A 23,094-nucleotide genomic window follows, 5' to 3' on the forward strand; every position below is an offset into this window, starting at 1 on the left:
TTTTTTTTTTTTTTTTTTTTGAGATGGAGTCTCGCTCTGTTGCCCGGGCTGGAGTGCAGTGGCCGGTTCTCAGCTCACTGCAAGCTCCGCCTCCCGGGTTTATGCCATTCTCCTGCCTCAGCCTCCGAGTAGCTGAGACTACAGGCGCCCGCCACCTCGCCCGGCTAGTTTTTTGTATTTTTTAGTAGAGACGGGGTTTCACCGTGTTAGCCAGGATGGTCTCGATCTCCTGACCTCGTGATCCGCCCGTCTCGGCCTCCCAAAGTGCTGGGATTACAGGCTTGAGCCACCACGCCCGGCAGAAATTCTTTTAAAGTAGTAAGTTTTTTAATCCACTGAAAAATACAAGAGCACAGGCCAGGTGTGGTGGCTCATGCCTATAATCCCAACACTTTGGGAGGCCGAGGCAGGTGGATCATGAGGTCAGGAGTTTGAAACCAGCCTGACCAGCATGGTGAAACCCCATTTCTCTGAAAATACAAAAAAATTAGCCGGGCATGGTGGCGCGTGCCTGTAATTCCAGCTACTCAGGAGGTTGAGGCAGGAGAATTGCTTGAATCCAGGAGGCGGAGGTTGCAGTGAGCCAAGATCGTGCCACTGCACTCTAGCCTGGGCGACAGAGCAAGACACCCTCTCAAACAACAACAACAACAACAACAAAAAAAACGAGAACACAAATCTACGTTTATGTATTGACTTTTCATTAGTTTAAATCCTTGAGGGGTCCGGCATCACTCGGATTCTGTGTCCAATAGCCTTAGCAGGAAGATTGCTTTGGAATTTGCCACGAATCAGGTCACTGTTTCCATGGGCCCAAGTTACCTTCTCCCAGATTACTCTGGTTTTGTTTGGTTTGCCGCCAAGAGTCAATGTATTGTTCTTTGCTTTGTGTACATAAGTGCATCTCTTGCCCAAACAGAATTCTGTTTCATCACAGGCATAAACATCTTCAATTTTAAGAAGAGCTGTCTGCTCCCTTTGGTTCTGGAGACGCCACTTATAGCTGGCAAAAATGACCTTGGACCACAGCTTTCCAGACATAGTTCCTTTTAGAAGTCCTGTTCCCAGCAGACCTCCACAGGAACCAAGATGGTGGGAAGAGAATTATTAGAAATTTTTTAAGCCAGGGGGAGATGTGCTCAAATTATGTTTTTTCGGTGTTGTTTTTTTTGAGATGGAGTTTCGCTCCTGTTGCCCGGTCCGGAGTGCAATGGTGCAGTCTCGAGTCACTGCAACCTCCTCCTCACAGGTTCAAGTGATTCTCCTGCTTCAGCCTCCCAAGTATCTGGGATTACAGTCATGCGCCACCATGCCAAGCTAATTTTGTATTTTTAGTAGAAGTGGGGTTTCTCCATGTTGATCAGGCTAGTCTCGAACTCCTGCCCTCAAGTGATCCACCCACCTCAGCCTCCCAAAGTGCTAGGATTACAGGCATGAACCACAGTGCCCGGCCAAATTTTGGTTTTTATAATGCAGTATTACTTAGCTGAAAATGGAGGATGGGCATGGGCACAAGTGGAAATGCAGACTCCAGTGAGATGACTGAGAGTCTAGCAAAAGATGAAGGCATTTGATAGTGAAGTCTAAAGAAGTGTATAGCTGGGCGCGGTGGCTCAAGCCTGTAATCCCAGCACTTTGGGAGGCCGAGACGGGCGGATCACGAGGTCAGGAGATCGAGACCATCCTGGCTAACACGGTGAAACCCCGTCTCTACTAAAAATACAAAAACTAGCCGGGCGAGGTGGCAGGTGCCTGTAGTCCCAGCTATGCGGGAGGCTGAGGCAGGAGAATGGCGTAAACCCAGGAGGCGGAGCTTGCAGTGAGCTGAGATCCGGCCACTGCACTCCAGTCCAGGCGACAGAGCGAGACTCCGCCTCAAAAAAAAAAAAAAAAAAAAAAAAAAAAAAAAAAAAAGAAGTGTATAGATTCACAAAGCATTTAAAACGTAGCATCAGGCCGGGCGTGGTGGCTCATGACTATAACCCTAACACTTGGGGAGGCTGAGGTGGGAAGGTTACCTGAGTCCATGAGTTTGAGAATAGCCTGGGCAACATAGGGAGACCCCCATTTCTACAAAAAAGTAAAAATATTAGCCAGGTGTGGTGGTGTGTGCCTGTAGTCCCAGCTACCCAGGAGGCTGAGGTGAGAGGATCACTTGAGCATGGGAGGTTGAGGCTGCAGTGAGCCATGATTGTGCCACTGCACTCCAGCCTGGATGATGCAGTGAGACCCTATTTCAAAATAAAATAAAATAAAATAAATAAAAAGGTAGGATCCTGGGAGTGTGGGGATAAATTTGATATGATGAGATGATTAAGAGAGCTGCTGTACTTTTCTGAAGGAATCTAGGTTCCTCTCACTCCTCCCAGGAAAACGAAAGATTTATATTTTCTTTCTGGAATAAGGCTTTATACTATTCAGGAAGCAGAAAGTAAACATTGAAAGTTTGGTCAACATGACACATAACCTAGGCAAACATAGTTGGAGGAAAGAGGGAAATGCCTATAAAAGGAGCTAAGTAAAAGCTGTACAGCTTGGGGGCTTTTTGGGGGAATCAAAGGAATTAGGAGTTTCCGTTAAGGACCTACTTTTTGGACTCAACCCATGGCTGTGCTCCCCTGTGTCCTCTCACCCTTCCTGGGCCTCATGGGTCACCCTGGTTTCTGAGACCCAGCCTCCTATGGTCTGACCCTCACCACTGTCACCTGCATCCCCTTTGTGAACCTTGGGATTGAGGTCTATCTAGTTTCAGCCTCTGAGGCCAAACCACAGTGCCTCTTCTACCCTAATTAGATACAACTGTGTTTCCTGCTTAATAGCTATCAGTTATTGAACACCACACTCCATACCATCCGCTTTACTCTGCATGGAAGCTATCCCATATCACGTTTAATCCTTCTAACAACTTTGAGGAAGATTCATTATCATTCTGCATTTTAAGATGAGGAAATGTGGAAAAATGAAGGTCAAGGAGTTTAAATGTCTGGCCCAAGTTAATAATTCCTGTAATTGGAGATCTGAGATTCCAACGCTGATCCACCCCACTCCATAGCCCTGACTTTACAGGGTACTGTGTCTGGTTTATCCTCTCTGCTTCACCTCAATCTTAACTTTGCCTAAGATTTGTGAGCCTGTCTGGAAACATCACTTGGATTTCTGATCATTTCGTTTGCCTGGCAGTGTTGAGAAGTGGGGCCTGTAAGAAGTGATTATGTCATGAGGGCTGTACTTGTGAATTGGATTAATGCCGTTATCTCTGGAGTGGGTTAGTTATCAAGGGGGTGGGTTTCTGATATTAAAAAATGAATTGGGGCCAGGTGCGGTGGCTCACGCCTATAATCTCAGTACTTTGGGAGGCCGAGGCGGGTGGATCACCTGAGGTCAGGAGGATGGTCAGGCTGGTCTCAGGTGGATCAGCTGAGACCAGCCTGATCAATATGGTGAAACTCCCGTCTCTACTAAAAATACAAAAGTTAGCCAGGCATGGTGGCGTGTGCCTGTAGTCCCAGCTACTAGGGAGGCTGAGACAGGAGAATTGCTTGAACTTGGGAAGAAGAGGTTGCAGTGAGCCGAGATTGTGCCACTGCACCCCAGCCTAGGTGACAGAGAGATATTCTGTCTCAAAAAAAAAAAAGAGTTGACACCACTTCCTCTCCCTATCTCTTGCCCATCCAACAAGGCCCTCACTGGCACCTTGATACTAAACTTCCCAGCCTCCGGAACTGTGAGAAATAAATTTCTTTTTAAAATAAATTACCAGTTGGTGGCATTCTGTTATAACAACACAAAGCAGACTAAGAGAGCTTGCCATTCTTGTACTGCATCCTGATTCCTTCTAACTTTGCCATGATGGCACACAGGAAGAGCCAGAGTCCAGTCTCTGAGAAAACAATTTCTGTCAGTGTAACTTTGATTGGGACATTTAGGGCAAGAGGATTAATTATTGGGCAGCTTTACTGCTTAGTTTACTTTTCTTTTTAAGACAGAGTCTCGCTCTTTCACTCAGGCTGGAGTGCAGTGGCGTGATACTGGCTCACTGCAACCTCCACCTCCCGCCACCTAATCCCGGTCCTGCTTAGTCTGCTTGATTATTCATTATTTTTCTCTTAAGTCTTTTCTTGTATGCTTGGTTTTCTTCAAGACCATTTTGATTAAAGCCACTTTTTGTTTCACTGCTGTTTTTCTCTGAATGTGAACACAGAAATATGTGTTAGGTTTATATATGCAGCTGTTTATTCCTGCATTATCTTGTATTTGTAAAAATCTGAAATAAACTACATGTCCATATTGAGTCTGGTTAAATAAAAGATGATAACATATGGCCCAGAGTGGTGGCTCACGCCTGTAATCTTACCACTTTGGGAGGCCAAGGTGGGCTAATCACTTGCGCTCAGGAGTTCAAGACCAACCTGGCCAACATGGTGAAACCCCATCTCTACTAAAAATACAAATATTAGCCGGGCATAATGGTGCATGCCTGTAATCCCAGCTACTCTGGAGGTTGAGGCAGAAGAATCGCTTGAACTCGGGAGGTGGAGGTGAGCCGAGATCGCACCACTGCACTCCAGCCTGGGCGACAGAGTGGGACTCCATCTCAAAAAAAAAAAAAAAAAGAAAAAATTAGCCGAGTATGGTGGTGTGTGCCTGTAGTCCCAGCTACTCCAGAGGCTGAGGTAGGAGGATTGCTTGAGCCCTGGAGGCAGAGGTTGTGGTGAGCCAGGATTGTATCGCTGTACTCCAGCCTGGGCAACAAAGCAAGGCCCTGTTTCAAAAAAAAAAGAGAGAGAGGTTATTGGACTTTAGATTGATTGGAGCTTCGAGATTTTTGTTATTTTTTTTTTAGTTTTCTTTACCCCTTAAAAAAAAATTACCATTGAGAGTAAGCTCATTTTAAAATTAGATTTGTTTGTTTGTTTTTGTTTTTGTCTTGAGACGGAGTTTTGCTCTCGTCACCCAGGCTGAAGTGCAATGGTGCAATCTCAGCTCATTATAACCTCCGTCTCCTGGGTTTGAGAGATTCTCCTGCCTCAGCCTCCCAAGTAGCTGGGATAGTAGGTGCCTGCCACTACGCCCGGATACTTTTTTTTTTTTTTTTTTTTTTGAGACGCAGTCTCGCTCTGTAGCCAGGCTGGAGTGCAGTGGTGCAATCTCCACTCACTGCAACCTCTGCATTCCGGGTTTAAGTGATTCTCCTGCCTCAGCCTCCCGAGTAGCTGAGATTACAGGCACCCACCACCATGCCCAGCTAATTTTGTATTTTTAGTAGAGACAGGGTTTCACCATGTTGGTCAGGCTGGTCTCGAGCTCCTGACCTTAGATGATCCGCCCATCTTGGCCTCCCAAAGTACTGAGATTACAGGCGTGAGCCACCGCACCCACCTGCCACTACTTTCATTGCCGAAAACCACAATTACTTTTGCACCGACTACACCTAGCAGCTACTGTTTCTAACTTACATATCTAAAAGTATTGGTTCAGGTCTCAATGGTACAATTTATTCAATGACATTGATATGCAAAGGGTTTTGTGTTTCTGTGGTGCAGTGGGTTCTCAAAGGACATTGTCAAAATCTCTAAGGAGATTAACCCAAGTTTGTGGGCTGTTTCTGGGATTTCCAAAATTTAACAGGCTCTGGGGTACAGAAGAAAAAGCATAAAGGTTGAAGCTGATAGACATGGGTACAAACCCTAGTTTATCTCTCAGTTAGTTTCAAAACAGAAGCAAAGTTAAACAGTCTAGGCTTTATTTTCTCATCTTTAAAATAGGGAAAGAAATATTAACTCAGAGGGTTGTGGGGAGACCTGAATTAGAGTATGCCCATGGAGCAACTGGTGAATGGAAGGTGCTCAAGTCCACAGGTGTGTCCTCACTTCCTCTAGTAACAAAACAGTGCAGTAGGCCTGCCACACTTGCAGTTTACATCCTAGATCCAACCAACTACAGATCAAAAATGTTCAGAAAAAATAAAAAGCAATAATACAACAATAAAAACCATACAAATAAAAAAAACAGTATAACAACCATTTAAATCGCACTTACATTGTATTAAGGTATTATAAATAACCTAGAGATTTAGAGTATTTGGGACATACAAATCTGACACCATAGTATATGCACCAGAGTATATTAGGGACTTGAACATGCACAGATTTTGGTATCCGTGGGGAAAGAGGAGGGTGTCCTGGAACCCTGGAGGCTTGTGTTAAAAATGCTGTTTGCGGCTCGCCATGTTGTGCGGCAGCGCCGGCGGCCGTGGGGGCTGATGAGTCTGGCTCTGGCTTGGGCCAGCGGAGCCCCAGGCTGAGGCAGGAGCCTCAATGTCTCAGGCTGTGCAGACAAACAGAACTCAACTATTAAGCAAAACACGGGAACTCAGTTTATATGAGTTACAATGAACACCTCAGTGACTCTCTTACTGGAGGCAATAACAGATGGCTTAGAAATTGTGGTTTCAGCTGGGCGCGGTGGCTCATGCCTTTAGTAATCCTAGCACTTTCGGGGGCCGAGGCGAGCGGATCACGAGGTCAGGAGATCGAGACCATCCTGGCTAACACGGTGAAACCCCGTCTCTACTAAATATACAAAAAATAAGCCGGGCATAGTGGCGGGCGCCTGTAGTCTCAGCCACTCCGAAGGCTGAGGCAGGAGAATGGCCTGAACCCACGGGGCGGAGCTTGCAGTGAGCAGAGATCCTGCCACTACACTCCCACCTGGGCGACAGAGTGAGACTCTGTCTCAAAAAAAAAAAAAAAAAAAAAAAAGAAAAGAAAAAGAAAAACATAAATTGTGGTTTCACCTCGAAGTCTACACAGTGAATTAATGTGCCCAATTTGTTTGGATATGTTGAAGAACACCATGACTACAAAGGAGTGTTTACATCGTTTCTGTGCAGACGGCATCATCATAGCGCTTAGAAGTGGCAACAGAGAATGTCCTACCTGTCGGAAAAAACTAGTTTCCAAAAGATCACTAAGGCCAGACCCAAACTTTGATGCCCTCATCAGCAAAATTTATCCAAGTCATGATGAGTATGAAACTCATCAAGATAGAGTACTAGCCAGGATCAGCAAGCACAATAATCAGCAAGCACACAGTCACAGCATCGAGGAAGGACTGAAGATACAGGCCATGAACAGACTGCAGCGAGGCAAGAAACAACAGATTGAAAATGGTAGTGGAGCGGAAGATAATGGTGACACTTCACACTGTAGTAATGCCTCCACACATAGCAATCAGGAAACAGGCCCTAGTAACAGACAGACCAAAACAACAGATGCTTCTGGGCTTGAGCTTGATAATAACAATGCAGCAATGGAAACTGATCCAGTAATGGATGGCGCTAGTGAAATTGAATTAGTATTTAGGCCTCTTCCCACACTTACGGAAAAAGATGACAGTGCACAGACAAGACACATGAAGACTTCTGGTAATGCCACTGTTGATCACTTATCCAAGTATCTGGCTGTGAGGTTAGCTTTTAAAGAACTTCGAAGCAGGGCTGGGCATGGTGGCTCACGCCTGTAATCCCAGCACTTTGGGAGGCCGAGGCAGGTCGATCACCTGAGGTCGGGAGTTCAAGACCAGCTTGACCAACATGGAGAAACCCTGTCTCTACTAAAAATACAAAATTAGCTTGACATAGTGGTGCACGCCTGTAATCCCAGCTACTTGGGAGGCTGAGGCAGGAGAATCACTTGAACCCAGGAGGCGGAGGTTGCAGTCAACCGAGATCGCACTATTGCACTCCATCCTGGGCAACAAGAGTGAAACTCCATCTCAAACAAACAAAAAAACTTCAAAGCAAAGGTGAATCAAACCAGATGAACCTTGATACAGCCAGTAAGAAGCAGTATACCATTTATATAGCAAGAGCTAGTGGCCAGTTCCCTCTATTAAATGGCTGTTTTTCTTTGGAACTGGTCAGTGAGAAATACTGGAAAATGAACAAACCTGTGAAACTTTACTAAGCACATATAAAGGAGCACAAATGAGCTTTTAAAAACCAATTCTGAGACAGAAGTTTTTTATAGCCCATTTATTTAATATTAAAGATGTACTGGCATTACTTTTATGGACAGATCTTGGATATGTTGTTCAGTTTTCTTTCTGAGCCAGACTTGTTTACGCTATTCAAATATTTTCCCCTTAACTTAAGATTTCCTTTTTGGAAGGGACTACAATTATTCAGTACCTTTTTCTTTCCTTTAAAAAAAAAATATCTAAAGTTTCTTGTGGTTTTTTTTCCCCACAAAGTGTGGTTCCACTTTGAGCACCCTTTGACCCAGGAATTTTTAATAGTTTCTGTATTCTTCAAGATTCAGTTGGCTGTCCTTTTCCCGCTCCCCTCAAAAGATTTTTAGTCATACAGAATGTTAAATATTACGTATTTTGACTTTTTTCCCCCCAGAGTCTTGTATATTTATAGTTTTCTATATAAACTGTAGTATCTTCATGTAGACCCAAGGCTCAAATTTACTGTCCTGAAAAACAATTCTCATAGGATTATTCTTTTCCTGGTATTTTCTTCCATAATATCTCATTTTAAAAAGAAGTTCTTTATGAACTCAGTGTCCATTGTCATGCAATGTTATTTTTTTTTTTTCCATTCTTTTTCCCTGTAATTTTGGAATTTCTGGTCCTGGAAAGAATCAAACAAAATCTTAAGTTCCATGAGAACTTGGTTCAGTGACAGATTTTGCCGAAGAAAGAAAAATTAAATTGGTAGTAAAATATATTCAATATTATTCAAGTATAAAAAAATGCTGTTTGCTGAGGGAAAACACTGAATTTGTTAGCGTGCATCTAATTTTTTAATGTGACCATTAGATGGCAGCATTCAGGCGGTATTTCCTGTATCAGACCAAACAAGTTTCTCCCCTCTCCCCACTTCCACTAAAAACACAAAAACAAGCTATGCTTCTGAGTGCCTCAGTTGGAACAGCAATTGAGGGATACTGTTTAGGAATGCAATTGCCAGGGGCAAAACTAAAAGAATTCTCCTAGGTAGAGTTATAGTATATAATAATAAGAGTTGGCCATCTTGGTTCCTGTGGAGGCCTGCTGGGAACGGGACTTCTAAAAGGAACTATGTCTGGAAGGCTGTGGTCCAAGGCCATTTTTGCCGGCTATAAGCGGGGTCTCCGGAACCAAAGGGAGCACACAGCTCTTCTTAAAATTGAAGGTGTTTATGCCCGAGATGAAACAGAATTCTATTTGGGCAAGAGATGCGCTTATGTATACAAAGCAAAGAACAACACAGTGACTCCAGGCGGAAAACCAAATAAAACCAGAGTCATCTGGGGACAGGTAACTCGGGCCCATGGAAACAGTGGCATGGTTCGTGCCAAATTCCGAAGCAATCTTCCTGCTAAGGCCATTGGACACAGAATCCGAGTGATGCTGTACCCCTCAAGGATTTAAACTAACGAAAAATCAATAAATAAACGTGGATTTGTGTTCTTAAAAAAAATAATAATAATAAGAGTTGATGGTATTTATATGAGCTAGGCATTCACTGTTCTAAGCACTTTTACATATGGTAAAATAAAGAGTAGGTAAATACATTAACAAAACTCCAGTTCACAAACCCCCCTCTGATATAGAGGGGAACTATAAATTTTTTGTTGTTGTACAGACAGGTCTCACTCTCACCTGGGCTGCAGTACAGTGATGTGATCGTAGCTCTTTGCAGCCTCCAACTTTTGGGCTCAAGCAATCCTCTTGACTCAGCCTGCTGAGTAGCTGGGACTACAGGTGCCTGCCACCATGCCGGCTATTTTTTATTTTATAACAAAATAATAAAGTACATAATATATATTTCATATTGTTAAATATAATATTTACATTATATATAAACATAACATAAATATATTAACACAACATTTGATATAATTAAAATATAATATTTACATAATTATAATATAATATAATAATAAGACTGGGGGCGGTGGCTCATTCCTGTAATCCCAACACTTTGGGAGGCCGAGGCGGGTGGACCACTTAAGGTCAGGAGTTCAAGACCAGCCAGGCCAACATGGTGAAACCCTGTCTCTACTAAAAATACAAAAAATAGCTGGGTGTGGTGTCAGGCACCTGTAATCCCAGCTACTCTGGAGGCTGAGGTAGGAGAATCACTTGAACCTGGGAGGTGGAGGTTGCAGTGAGCCGAGGTCACTCCGGGCGACAGAGCAAGACTCCATTTCAATAATAATAATAATAATAAAAATAGCCGTCATGGCCAGGTGCAGTGGCTCACGCCTGTAATCCCAGCACTTTGGGAGGCCGAGGCGGGCGGATCACGAGGTCAGGAGTTTGAGACCAGCCTGGCCAACATGGTGAAACGCCATGTCTACTAAAAATACAAAAATTAGCTGGGCATGGTGGTGCGCACCTGTAATCCCAGCTACTGGGACAGCTGAGCCAGGAGAATGGCTTGAACCCAGGAGGCAGAGGTTGCAGTGAGCCAAGATTGTGCCACTGCACTCCAGTCTGGGTGACAGAGCAAGACTCCATCTCAAAAATAAATAAATAAATAAATAAAATAGCCGTCATGGTGCCAGGCATCTGTAGTCCCAGCTACTCAGGAGGCTGGGCAACCACCTTTGGGAAAAGGCTATCTAGTCACAACTGCGCCCAGCTAATTTTTGTATTTTTAAAAGAGATGGGGTTTCACCATGTTGGCCAGGCTGGTCTCAACCTCCTGACCTCAGGTGAGATGGAGTCTCACTCTGTCGCCCAGACTGGAGTGCAGTGGCCAGATCTCGGCTCACTGCAAGCTCCACCTCCCGGGTTTACGCCATTTTCCTGCCTCAGCCTTCCGAGTAGCTGGGACTACAGGCGCCTGCCACCTCGCCCGGCTAGTTTTTTGTATTTTTTTTTTAGTAGAGACGGGGTTTCACCATGTTAGCCAGGATGGTCTCAATCTCCTGACCTCGTGATCCGCCTGTCTCGGCCTCCCAAAGTGCTGGGATTACAGGCTTGAGCCACCGCGCCTGGCCCAGACTGGTCTTAAACTCCTGGGCTCAACCCATCTGCTCGCTATGGCCTCCCCAAAGTGCTGGAATTACAGACTTGAGCCACTGTGCCCGGCCTACAAATATTATTATTTTTTTTTTGAGGCAGAGTTTTGCTCTTGTTGCCCAGGTTGGAGTGCTATGGTGTGATCTAGGCTCACTGCACCCTCTACCTCCCGGGTTCAAGCGATTCTCCTGCCTCAGCCTCCCGAGTAGCTGGGACTACAGGTGCGTGCCACGACGCCCAGCTAATTTTTGTATTTTTAATAGAGATGGGGTTTCACCATGTTGGCCAGGCTGGTCTCAACCTCCTGACCTCAGGTGATCTTCCAGCCTCAGCCTCCCAAAGTGCTGGGATTACAGGCATGAGCCACCGCACCCAGAATGAAAGAGTGACCTTTGGAAACTGACTGAGTCTGTTCCTCTTCTTGGGAGCTGTTTCTTTTTTTATTTTTTTTTTGAGACAGCATCTCGCTTTGTCACCCAGGCTGGAGTGCAGTGGCGTGATCTTGGCTCACTGCAGCCTCCACCTCCACTTGGGAGATTCGTATTGCTCCTGTGCGCTGAGAGGGAGAGATCCTAGGCCAGGCCCAGCTCTTCTCCAACCCTGCTTCTGCCCCGGGAAAACCACTGCCTAGAATTGGAGAATCCTAATCCTCCGATGCCCACCAATTCAGAGACCATGGAGCCTGAGAATTCTGACTGGATGTTGAGGAGCTAGAATGCCACGATAGATTAGCCCACTCAGATTCCAAGTGAGATCTCAGTGCCCAGGGCTGAGGCGGAAATATAGCTTTGGAAATGACTGACTTGGTTCTGGTACCAAATACCTCTTACTTCATCCCTGACCCTCCCCAGACTCAGATTAATCCACTAATCTGGTCTCCAAACAGGGGAAATACTTAGGCATCTTGTTTTCCTGCTTAGTACAGGGTGGGGGTAGCAATGGGACCTTGTTTCCTGGTTCCAGTAACTGGGATTTTGCCTGGAATGAGGTTCCTGCCTTTTACCTCGGTTTACTAAAGTGGACACTCTATCATTCACTGATCCCCCACCCAAATGATCTGCCTCTCTGAGTGTTCTTCAGTCCAGTGTCTCTAAGGTCTCACCACCGGTTTCTCAAGTGTCTGGACCTTTCTTCGGAGTTACTGCTTGCTAGAACCTCTGCCTAGAACAGCTTAAAAGACAGAAAAAAAGATCACTTGACACCAAGTTTGGCTGCTGGTTGTGAAAGATGTTCTCCCCACCCCACAGTGGATGTCACTAACAACCGAACCTCCCAGATTTCAACCTCCTAAAGGACCCCCACGCACACCCTTATGCAACCCTGTGAATTCTAAGCTGGCCCTATGACCCTCCCCATCTCACAGGCTTTTCAGGCCCCTCTGCGAGAGGTCCTACTCTCACCACCATCAGCTAGTAACAGCCTAACAGAGGTGCTTCCATCATGTGTGTGCAAAGGTACCAGAATATGCCACCCCAAAATATGCCCCTTTGGCATGTGGATTATTTTGAGCTAAAGGCCATTTAAAACCAGCAGATGAAAGAAAAGTTCTAAAAGCAGGGCACAAGTTTTCCTCTTGAAAAGGAAATTTACATTTATAAATTATCATTGTAAAAGTTGCCTCCTTCTTCCTATAAGGAAGAGGAAGAGGCCAGGCACCATGGCTCGTGCCTGTAATCCCAGCACTTTGGGAGGCCGGGGTGGGCAGATCACCTGAGGTCAGGAGTTTGAGACTAGCCTGACCAACATGGAGAAGCCCCATCTCTAGTAAAAATAGAAAGTTAGCTGGGCATGGTGGCACATGCCTGTAATCTCAGGTACTCGGGAGGCTGAGGCAGGAGGATTGCTTGAACCTGGGAGGCAGAGGTTGTGGTGAGCTGAGATCGCGCCATTGCACTCCAGTCTGAGCAACAAGAGCGAAACTCCATCTCAAAAAAAAAAAAAAAAAAAAAAAAAGGAAGAGGAAGACTCTTAACAAATCTTGTCAATTGGAAAGGCACTGACTCAAATCTGCAGAACAAATATTACCAAACAAGCATTGTTTACTATGCTTTCACTGGTCATCTCCCCACTGCTTGCCTCCCCACTCCCAGAAACCCAAAACTCCTTTTCTTCTGTTTAGTCTGAGATGTTATATTAGTCCAAGTTCTAACCAGCCCTTTGGATTACTAGCATGGGTGTTTCCATGTGTGCATGCAAGACGCACAAGTTAGTGAACTTCTGTTTGTTTTACATGCTAATCTGTCTTTTGCCAGACTAGTTTACAGGAAATCAGCTGGAGACCCTAAGATGAGTAAAGGAAAATTACTTCTTTTCTCCCATACATGTTTCATCTTCGCTCTGCTTGGCCTTTTTCCTCTTCACTTTTTGTGAAGACTGTATTTGTCTGGGCTTTAATATTTTCAAATGTATGGATGAGTTGTTCGTCTTCTTGCAGTATTTTTTTTTTTTGAGATGGAGTGTTGCTATGTCACCCAGGTTGGAATGAAATGGCATGATCTTGGCTCACTGCAACCTCCGCCTCCCAGGTTCGAGCAATTCTCCCTTCTCAGCCTCCTAAGTAGCTGATATTAAGGACACCTGCCATCATGCCCAGCTAATTTTTTGTAATTTTGTAGAGATGAGGGTTTCACCATGTTGGCCAGGTTGGTCTTGGACTCCTGACCTCAGGTGATCCGACCACCTCAGCCTCCCAAAGTGCTGGGATTACAGGTGTCAGCCATGGCGCCTGGCCATTGCAGTGTCTTTATATCCAATGCACTCACTTTCTAAAATGCATGAGGATGTTCTATGTGCTATTCCAGAGGTCATTTTTGCAGAGATAATGGCATTTGAGATAAAACACCCATGGTTTATTTGCTTTTTTCACAAGCTGTCCACTGAGTGAACTTTGGAATTCACTCTGATACCTGTTGGTGTAAAGCTCTGTCCAGGCAGTGCTGGATTACAGCAACGCCAGGAAACTCCATGTGGAAGGGAAAGGCCTCTAGTGAAGTGACCCTCTTAAGTGTATTGCCCAGTGCCACAAGGGGGGTCAAAGTCTGACCGTTCCGAAAACTTGTTCCTGTTCCCTTGAGCCACTGTGGGATTTCTTCCTGTCTTTAATCACTGGCCATCATAAGCAGTGATTGGAATCGGGTGCATCCCTTCCTTGTCATTCGCTCTGTAGCCTTGCACGAATGGGCTGAGCTGGGGGTAGTTGTTATCTCAGAGGTCACAGGGATCTCCTGGGCACACATTCCATGGAGTCTTCTCCTGTTTCCCTTCCCTCTGACCTCACCGGGTTGTCTGGTCACAGTGTTCCCACCCCATTTATGACATTTTCTCCTCTTTGGTCTCCAGGACTCTATGCTGTCCTGCCTCCTCTCTCTCAAGACTTCTTTGCTTCCTTAAGGAGCTTTGCTCTCTCTCCTCAAATATAGGTGACCCTCAAGGTTTGATTGGATCTGTGTGGTTGAATCCTTTCCCAAATAGCCTGCTTGAACACTGTATACTAACTCACTTCCCCTCACCCCACCCCTGGGGATAGCTCTGGAGCTCAGATCCCTCAACCTGACCTCTGACCTCCACCACACAGTAGCACTGGCCTGCTCTGTCCTTCCCCTTCTGTGCTCCCACCAACCCCCAAGCTCACCTTTCTAGAGCTAGTCAGCTTCCTACACTCTGGACCCACTCTCTTCATGGACAGCCCTGTTTCCATTATGGCGGCCAAAACCCTCCCATCTGTTAGACTCAAATCTCAGGAATGACCTTTGATCATTCACCTGTAAGTAGTAGTAAGGATCTTCATTGCATTTTACTAATATCAAGTAACTGTTTTTTGTTTTGTTTTGTTTTGTTTTGTTTTAGACAGAGTCTCACTCTGTTGCCCAGGCTGGAGTGCAGCGACGTGATCTCGGCTCACTGCAACCTCCACCTCCCAGGTTCAACCAATTCTCTTGTCTCAGTCTCCCGAGTAGCTGGGATTACAGACACTCGTCACCACACCTGGCTAATTTTTGTATTTTTAGTAGAGCGAGGTTTCACCATCTTGGCCAAGCTGGTCTTGAACTCCTGACCTCAGGTGATCTGCCTGCCTTGGCCTCCCAAAGTGCTGGGATTACAGGCATGAGCCACCGCGCCTGGGCAAGTAACTGGTTTTTGTTTGTTTGTTTACAAGTAGGACTTTTTGTCACTATTAAAAGTCTGAATTTTAAACAGATACTTGACTTGGTGGTTCATATCTATCAGTTCATTCAACGTTAGCACCTGTCTTGTCCCCAGGAGCTTTTCCAGAACTACTACCTTGACCATGAAGCTCCATGAATTTTCCCAATTCAAACTTAGGCTTCTTCTGCATTTTCATTTTTTCTTTTTTTCTTTTTTTTTTGGAGATGGAGTCTTGCTCCATCACCCAGGCTGGAGTGCACTGGTGCAATCTCGGCTCACTGCAACCTCTGCCTCCCAGGTTCAAGAGATTCTCTTGCCTCAGCCTCCTGAGTAGCTGGGATTACAGGCGCACCACCACACCCAGCCAATTTTTGTATTTTTAGTAGAGACGGGGTTTCACCATGTTGGTCAGGCTGGTCTTGAAATCCTGACCTCGTGATTCGCCCATCTCGGCCTCCCAAAGTGCTGGGATTACAGGTGTGAGCCACTGCGCCCGGCCGGCATTTTCACTTTTCTAATCAGAACATCCGGGAGAGGATAAACAGACTGGTAAGCCTTTTCTTTGTCTTCTCCAATGCTATCTGGAATCAGTTTATTGACTACCTTTTCAAGTCACTTTTCTGCACCTCTCAGGCATGGTTTCAGTCATCTCTTTGGCAGTTGGTATGAGCATAAGAGGTCTTCTGTATCTGACTGTGTTTTTTTTTTTTTTTTTTTTTTTTTGAGATGGAGTCTTGCTCTGTTGCCCAGGTTGGAGTGCAGTGGCACGACCTTGGTTCACTGCAACCTCTGCCTCCTGCATTCAAGCAATTCCCCTGCCTCAGCCTCTCAAGTAGCTGGGATAACAGGTGTGTGCCACCACACTCGGCTAATTTTTTTTTTTTTTAAGTAAAGACAGGGTTTCACCATGTTAGCCAGGCTGATCTTGAACTCCTAACCTCAGGTGATCCACCCACCTCAACCTTACAAAGTGCTGGGATTATAGGTGTGAGCCACCACACCTGGCCAACTGTTGTGTTTTTTAGTAAAACCAACACAGAACAGACAAATCAAATAGTAGTAGTCTTGGTAAGCAAGACATTGGTAGTCTTGTCATTAACACGAGCTGCAATCATTGCCCTTTTTTGACCATGGAACACATTTTGTCACTGGTAAGATCCATGCCATGCAAGCTGGGTGTTTTTGCTCTGAACATCCTCAATAATAAACTTGAGTTTTCTAAATGTAACTTCATCATTCAGCAAGGCTCACTTCAAACAAATGACCCTTGAGCCAACAGAGACAATTTTTGTTCCTTGAGTCCTGGTGACTAGTATTTCCCAATATTTCTTACATTGAACATAGCAGGTGCTTCCACATCATACCAATCTTTCTTAGAAGGTGGATCAAATATCTTCTTCTTGGCTCCCTTTTTGCTGCCTTTCATAAGGAGCTTGTTCTTGCCAACCACCAAGTCGCTGCCCAAAGAGCCAGAAAGGTGGAAATGCAACTCATATGAGAATTTAGGCATAGAGGGCAGGGTGTGCCATCTATGTGACCTCTCATGTAATATTTTCATTGTTAAATTTTTATTTGTACTTTTATTTATTTTTTTTTTTATTTTTATTTTTTGAGACTGAGTCTGGCTCTGTCGCCCAGGCTGGAGTGCAGTGGCCGGATCTCAGCTCACTGCAAGCTCCACCTCCCGGGTTCATGCCATTCTCCTGGCTCAGCCTCCAGAGTAGCTGGGACTACCGGCACCCGGCTATTTTTTTGTATTTTTTAGTAGAGACGGGGTTTCACCGTGTTAGCCAGGATGGTCTCGATCTCCTGACCTTGTGATCCACCCGTCTCAGCCTCCCAAAGTGCTGGGATTACAGGCTTGAGCCACCGCGCCCGGCTATTTGTACTTTTAAAGCCTTGCCTAACTAAGCAAGATCTTAAGAAATTTGGCTACCAACTCACAACTGTTCCTTTCAGTATTTTTGTATACAAAATTTTTTCAGGAGTGTATTCCTCCACCATGATCCCCTCCCCCCACTAATATTAGGCTTGATTACATACATTTTAAAACGTAATTTTGGCTGGGCGTGGTGGCTCATGCCTGTAATCCCAGTATGTTAGGAGGCCGAGGTGGGCGGATCACCTGAGGTCATGAGTTTGAGACCAGCCTGGCCAACATGTTGAAACCCCGTCTCTACTAAAAGTACGAAATATAGCTGGGCCTGATGGCACGTGTCTGTAATCCCAGCTACTAGGGGATGCTGACACAGGAGAATTGCTTGATCCCAGGAGGCAGAGGTTGCAGTAAGCCAAGATCACACCACTGCATTCCAGCCTGGGTGACAGAGCAAGACTCCATCTCATAAAATAAAAACCCAACTTAATTTTATCAATTTTTTTCTTTTCTTTCTTTTTTTTTTTTTTTTGAGATGGAGTCTTGCTCTGTTGCCCGGGCTGGAGTGCAGTGGCCAGATCTCAGCTCACTGCAAGCTCTGCCTCCCGGGTCCACGCCATTCTCCTGCCTCAGCCTCCGGAGTAGCTGGGACTACAGACGCCCACCACCTCGCCCGGCTAGTTTTTTTGTATTTTTAGTAGAGACGGGGTTTCACCATGTTAGCCAGGATGGTCTCGATCTCCTGACCTCGTGATCCGCCCGTCTCGGCCTCCCAGAGTGCTGGGATTACAGGCTTGAGCCACCGCGCCCGGTCTTTTTTCTTTTTTTTGAGATGGAGTCTCGTCTCTGTCACCCAGACTGGAGTGCAGTGGTGCGATCTTGGCTCACTGCAACCTTTGCCTCCCGGGTTCAAGCAATTATCCTGTCTCAGCCTCCGTAGTAGCTGGGATTATAGCCACCACACCAGCTATTTTTTGTATTTTTAGTAGAGACGAGGTTTCCAACTCCTGACCTCAGGTAATCTGCCTGTCTCAGCCTCCCAAAGTGCTACGATTACAGGCATGAGCCACTGTGCCTGACCTTTTTTTTTTTTTTTTTTTTTTTTTAAGAGACAGAGTCTCACTCTTTTGCCCAGGTGAGAGTACAGTGGTACAATCATAGCTCACTGCACTCACCCTGGGCTCAAGTGATCCCCCACCTCAGCCTCCCAAGTAGCTGAGACAACAGGTGCATGTCACCACGTCTTGCTAATTGTTTTCTTTTTCTTTTTTTTTCTTTTCTTTTCTTTTTTTTTTTTTTGAGACGGAGTTTCACTGTTGATGCCAAGGGTGCGATCTCGGCTCACTGCAATCTCCGCCTCCCAGGTTCGACCAATTCTCCTGCTTCAGCCTCCTGAGTAGCTGGGATTACAGGCACCCACCACCACACCTGGCTACTTTTTTGTATTTTTAAGTAGAGACAGGGTTTAGCCATGTTGGCCAGGCTGGCCTTGACTTCCTGACCTCAGGCAGTCCGCCCACCTTGGCCTCCCAAAGTGATGAGATTACAGGCATGAGCCACCGCACCAAGCCAATTTTTTCTTTTTTGTAGAGATGGGGGTCTTTCTATATTGCCCAGGTTGGTCTCCAACTCCTGGCGTCCAGCAGCTGTCCTGCCTCAGAGTCTCAAAGTGCTGGGTACAGGCATGGGCCACCATGCCTGATCAATCTCTCCTTTCTAAAATGATTTAATTATTAGCATTTAAATATATAACCATATTAACTTATTCTGATCTAAGAGAGTCCCAACTTTCTTCTCCTTGACCTATCTGTAAATACAGAGGCTAGAAAAGTACAACCCGAGGCCAGGTGTGGTGGCTCACGCTTGTAATCTGAGCACTTTGGGAGGCTGAGGTGGGCAGATCATCTGAGGTCGGGAGTTCAAGACCAGCCTGACTAACATGGAGAAATCCTGTTTCTACTAAAAATACAAAATTAGCCAGCATGGTGGCGCATGCCTGTAATCCCAGCTACTCAGGAGGTTGAGGCAGGAGAATCGCTTGAACCTGGGAGGTGGAGGTTGTAGTGAGCTGAGATTGCACCACTGCACTCCAGTCTGGGCAACAAGAGCAAAACTTCGCTCCAAAAAAAAATAGAAAAGCAGAACCTCCCCGGCATGTAGGTGTGTAAGTAGGTCTTTGAAAACCTGTGTAAAAGAATGCCTAAGTGCTGGCTTGTTTCTTCCTCATGGTCCAACCTCTAGGATTCGTGCTCAGGCTAGGGTTTGAGTGGCTCCTCTTGACCTGGATCTCGCAGGAGGAGTTTGCAGAGGTTACACAACTTGCTCAATACCTAGGTAACTGGCATCAAATCAGCTTGGGGCTGCCCATCAATGATGTTTAATATAAAGATACGTATCAGAGATTTGGGGGTGGCTAAAGTACCCCCTAATTCTCTTTTTTTTTTCTTTTTTTTTTGAGAAGGAGTCTCGCTCTGTTGCCCGGGCTGGAGTGCAGTGGCCGGATCTCAGCTCACTGCAAGCTCCGCCTCCCAGGTTTACGCCATTCTCCTGCCTCAGCCTCCCGAGTAGCTGGGACTACAGGCAACCGCCACCTCGCCCGGCTAGTTTTTTGTATTTTTTAGTAGAGACGGGGTTTCACAGTGTTAGCCAGGATGGTCTCGATCTCCTGACCTCATGATCCGCCCGTCTCGGCCTCCCAAAGTGCTGGGATTACAGCCTTGAGCCACCGCGCCCGGCCTCCCCCTAATTCTCTTATTCTGTACCAGACATTACTCTGGATTTATAATACTCAGATCTTTTGAATGATGTAGTTTTTGCCATTTGATATCTTGTGAGAATTTATTACAAGATTTCAGCCCAGTAAATGACCAAAGAGGTCTTGATCTTATTGCATCATGTTGATTTACCCACGTTAGGACACTGTGATAAAAGCAAATAAAAATAGCAGTCTCTTCAAATATTTGAGTTTGCAAAGACTAACACTCTGGTAGTATAAGAAGAAGAAGGGAAGGAAATGATGACTTATTCAAAACTCACAATGACTGTATTTTACAAATGAGAAACAGAGGCAGAATAAAGTTAAGTAATCTGTTACAACGTATGTTTTCAGTAAGTGGCAGAGCCCGGACTCATCCACAGGGATCTTGGTCAGGACCGAGATCCAGCTCCCATTCCCACAGCAAATCACCATTTACCTGGGGTAGCTCCCTGGCTTGGCCAGGGCATGAATGTCTTCTGTGTGATTCTTTTTTCTTTTTTCCATTAAAAAACACATTGGGCCGGGTGCAGTGGCTCACACCTGTCATCCCAGCACTTTGGGAGGTCAAGGTGGGCTGACTGCTTGAGGCCAGGAGTTTGAGACCAGCCTGGGGAACATGGTGAAACTCCATCTCTACAAAAAATACAAAAATTATCTGGGCATGGTGGTGAGCACCTGTAGTCCCAGCTTCCCGGTGGGGAGGGCAGGTGCTGCTGAGGTCAAAGGATTGCTTGAGTCTGGGAAGGCAAGGTTGTGATGAGCCAAGATCGCACCACTGCACTCCAGCTTGGGCAATGGAGCAAGACCCTGTCTCAAAACAAAACAAAACTAAAAAACCCATTACATTAAAAAAAAGTTTTATTAAAATAACAACAACAACAACAACAAACTTCAAAGCTGGGACTGGTGGCATGTGCCTGTATTCCCAGCTACTTGGAAGGCTGAAATGGAAATATCTTTTGAGCTTAGGAGTCAGAGGCTACAATAAACTATGATCATGTTACCGTACTCCAGCCTGGGTGACACAGGGAGACCCTTTTTTTTTTTTTTTTTTTTTTTGAGACGGAGTCTTGCTCTGCCGCCCAGGCTGGAGTGCAGTGGCCGGATCTCAGCTCACTGCAAGCTCCGCCTCCCGGGTTCATGCCATTCTCCTGCCTCAGCCTCCCGAGTAGCTGGGACTACAGGCGCCCACCACCTCGCCCGGCTAGTTTTTTGTATTTTTTAGTAGAGACGGGGTTTCACCATGTTAGCCAGGATGGTCTCGATCTCCTGACCTCGTGATCCGCCCGTCTCGGCCTCCCAAAGTGCTGGGATTACAGGCTTGAGCCACCACGCCCGGCGAGACCCTATTTTTAAAACCACACAAAAACATTGGTTGGGCATGGTGGCTCACACCTGTAATCCCAGCACTTTTGGAGGCCGAGGTGAGCGGATCACCTGAGGTCAGGAATTTGAGACCAGCCTGGCCAACACAGTGAAACCCTGTCTCTACTAAAATACAAAAATTAGCCAGGTGTGGGGGCATGGGCCTGTAGTCCCAGCTACTCAGGAGGCTGAGACAGGAGAATCATTTGAAACCGGGAGGCAGAGGTTGTAGTGAGCCGAGATCATGCCACTGCACTCCAGCCTGGGCAATAGTATTTTTTTTTTTTTTGAGACACAGTCTCGCTCTGTCACCCAGGCTGGAGTGCAATGGTACGATCTCGGCTCACAGGAACCTTCGCCTCCCAGGTTCAAGTGATTCTTCTGCCTCAGCCTCCTGAGTAGTTGGGATTACAGGTACCCACCACCATGCCCGGCTAGTTTTTATTTTTTTATTTTTTATTTTTATTTTTATTTTTTTTTTTTGAGGCAGAGTCTCGCTCTGTCGCCCAGACTGGAGTGCAGTGGCCGGATCTCAGCTCACTGCAAACTCCGCCTCCCGGGTTCACGCCATTCTACTGCCTCAGCCTCCCGAGTAGCTGGGACTACAGGCGCTCGCCACCTCGTCCGGCTAGTTTTTTGTATTTTTTAGTAGAGACGGGGTTTCACTGTGTTAGCCAGGATGGTTTCGATCTCCTGACCTCGTGATCCGCCCGTCTCTGCCTCCCAAAGTGCTGGGATTACAGGCTTGAGCCACCGCGCCCGGCCAGTTTTTATATTTTTAATAGAGATGGGATTTCACCATGTTGGTCAGGCTGGTCTCGAACTCCAGGCCTCAGGTGATCCACCCACCTTGGCCTCCCAAAGTGCTGGGATCACAGGCATGAGCCACCAGGCTCGGTGCTAAAAAATTTAAATGTAAATAAAGTTTCAAGGAAAAGAGCTAGAACCAAAAAAAAAAAAAAAAAAGTCTATTTTCTATTGGATGTATAGAAAGAGCAGTACCTATTACTTATGCAGTGAAACTTACAATTTGAATGAGACAGTTCAGAGCCAGGGGGTTGTGCTGAGCCACTGGTCAGCTGTGCATTAGAATCCTGATACACAGACACACACAAACACACAAAATAATAGCCAGGTGTGGAAGCAAATGCTCTATGCACATTGCCTGTGTGTCCTTAACAGTACATTAGTGGCCTCTGGGCTTTGAATCGGTCTTTGGCTTTCTGTCCTTTCACAATCCTGTGCTGGTCAATGAGATACTTGAAGGCGGGTTCTCCTCTAGTGCATTTTCTCTACCACCTATGACCACAGTCATCTTTTCGAATCTGCCTTCCCTCTTTAATCGTAATAAATGAAGACGTATCTACTTCGTAAATTTGCTCTTCGGTAAATCCAAGAACTCTAGCTGGACCCTCACAGGGCCAGTTAAGAGCTGAGTGGATTGTCTGTTTAAAGGAAGTTTAATGAGGCTTGACATGGCAGTAATTGCTTTCAAAGGAGAAACTAGTTAACACAAATGTATCTTTAATTAGCTTACAGTGGGAAGTGATATTTTTGGACAGGGCCCCTGGTATCCCTACATTCCCTCCTTCCCCACTTCACACTTAGCCAGCCAGGGAAGAAAATTAAGGTACCGACCTTGCCTCTAAATCTTTTGTAATTCTGCTTCTCTTGGGAAAGAAAGTATCACCTGGGAGCCAGTCCTGCTTGACTGTTTTATTAGGAATCTAGAATCTATATATGTCATATCTCATCTTTAGTAAAAGAATCTGAGAGGTCACAGCATGGCATTAAACCTAGTGCAATAACATTGACATTCATGTAGAAACTTCACTTCTGGCTGGGTGCGGTGTCTCACTCCTGTAATCCCAGCACTGTGGGAGGCTGAAGCAGGCAGATCACTTGAGGTCAGGAGTTCGAGACTAGCCTA

At 45.8% G+C, this 23,094-nt stretch overlaps 3 pseudogenes across 1 annotated transcript; 2 read left to right on the plus strand and 1 right to left on the minus strand.

Moving 5' to 3' along the window:
• Positions 1–708: 708 nt before the first annotated feature.
• LOC111543271 lies at positions 709–1,041 on the minus strand (annotated as a pseudogene).
• Positions 1,042–5,819: 4,778 nt separating this feature from the next.
• LOC111543244 lies at positions 5,820–7,532 on the plus strand (annotated as a pseudogene).
• A 1,505-nt stretch (positions 7,533–9,037) lies between these two features.
• Positions 9,038–9,469, plus strand: LOC111543287 (annotated as a pseudogene). Its single transcript, XR_002731806.1, has one exon. The product of XR_002731806.1 is annotated as a 60S ribosomal protein L35a pseudogene (transcript).
• The last annotated feature ends 13,625 nt before the right edge of the window (positions 9,470–23,094 follow it).

The sequence above is a fragment of the Piliocolobus tephrosceles genome, chromosome 14 (assembly GCF_002776525.5).
Source record: "Piliocolobus tephrosceles isolate RC106 chromosome 14, ASM277652v3, whole genome shotgun sequence".
Classification (NCBI taxonomy): Eukaryota; Metazoa; Chordata; class Mammalia; order Primates; family Cercopithecidae; genus Piliocolobus; species Piliocolobus tephrosceles.